Here is a 1,869-nt window from a genome sequence, read left to right as displayed (position 1 = left end):
TAATCAGCCATTAGCCTGCCTTTGACACACTTGCGCTTCCCCCATCCAGAACTCCGCTATTAGCATCAGAAGTCCTTGGTTTAACATGCTGCAGTTAAGAAATCACTTACATGGGTTGTATATTGAGGGCATCTTGGGGGGGAAAAGGGTTTTTTGGGGGGCAGGAGATAAACCCACAGGTTTTGTAGTGTAGGAAACCTTTGGGGAGGAAGAGGGAGGTACTGTCTTCGGTCCAGTTGAGAGTGGAACTGTGCTGAGTCGGTGCAGCAGTGTCCCCAACCTGTCTCTGCTGAGGTCTCTTGGGCCAGAATGAAGGTGGATGGGTCTGAGCAAAGGTAATGGAGGATCTCCCTGTGGTGGTTTTTTTTTACTTTGTGGTGCCTCTGGATGGAGGGAGAATACAAAAGGAGCTCACAAGTCTTGTGGTGTGTATTTCATAGTGAATGCAAAGAACCGTATTGGTGAGAGTGAGAACCACTCCCTAGGCCACTTGCTGCTGCAGGTTTTGTTTTGCAGAAATGCAGTAGTACCCACACACCATTTACATGGGAGTGGCAGGTGCAGACTAGTTACACACTGTAATTTATCCTGGGAAAGTCTGACTCGATCTTTCTGACGAGGCAGGTGGACATAGAGTCCCTGGGGGGTGGCACGGTGGTGCCCAGCCAGCTGCACGGTCACGAATGAGCCAGGGAGGAGCAGAGGAGGACTGAGAGCTCTGAAGTGGATGTGAAGTGAGGAGGAGGGATGGATGTGGTGAAAACCAGATTATTTCAGATGCCGTGTGAGACTGGCTCGTGTCAGTCTCACTCAGATTCTTGTATTTATGTCTGTAGCCTCTGAACATGGGTCTTAAATCTGTTCCTAGGCCTGAGATTTGGGGGAGGGAAGGGGGGGGGGGAAGCTGTGGATTGAGAGATGCTCTAATAAAACTGGCTAGTCAATGTTGTCTTAATATTGTTGACAATTCTGTAAAGCTCCTTTTTATGAGGATTTCTGTTTTAGCAATTTGCTTTTTTTGACTCCCTCCTTTTTAAAGAGAAAATGTGACACTTGTGAAAAGCTTGTAAGAAAAGCAGTTTCTTTTTTTCCTCAATGATAGATCCTATAGTTAATTAAGGTTGTGAATTTTTATTTTTTTGCCTTGTTTTTAATTAACATTTGTCATTCAGGATAGGATGTGTGAAAATGTTTAAATGGCAAAACAGATTTTTTTTTTTTTGTGCAATTAACAAAGCTACTGGCAAAAAGAATAAAACCTTTCTTGGTAACACAAGGTTCTTGTGGCAGTTTCTAAAGCCTGTCAAACCTGTATCGTGACATTAAAGACATGCGTGCCTCAAAGCATTAAAAAAGGAGAGTCGCTGAAAAACAGCGGGATGCCTGAGAAGCTTGATCTTGTGGGTGAGGCGCTACAAAAGGTGGATTTGGATAAATTCCGGGCTCCGCACGCAGAGGGCTGCCTGTATCTGGGCTGAACAGAGGTGAAGGCAGAGTTTGAAAGCAAAGAGTGTCCAAGAGCTGGAGGTCCCGGAACTTTCTGGTATCGATGACTTGTGTTGTCCAAGTGGCTGGAGGCGATGGCCCAGTTCACTCCATCTGAAGTTCTCCCTTCCAGCGTGTGGGTTTTTTTGAGCACTAACCCAGCAGCAAGTGGGGTTTTTCCAAGAGCAGGTCCCTTCACCGAAGGGGCTGCGCGCTCCCGAGTGCTGCTGTGCGATGGCCGAGGCAGCGCTGGCTCTAGAACGGCGGGGGATGCTCGGATACCGAGGCGCCGCGGGCCGCCACGCTTCGTGATGCGCTTTACTGGGAATGAATGGCAGGTGCGGCGGGGGGGCGGGCGGAGTTGCGCTGGCAGCGCAGGCTGGC

This window comes from Falco rusticolus, chromosome 4, assembly GCF_015220075.1.
Source record: "Falco rusticolus isolate bFalRus1 chromosome 4, bFalRus1.pri, whole genome shotgun sequence".
NCBI classification, from domain to species: domain Eukaryota; kingdom Metazoa; phylum Chordata; class Aves; order Falconiformes; family Falconidae; genus Falco; species Falco rusticolus.
This window is presented reverse-complemented; position numbering follows the sequence as displayed.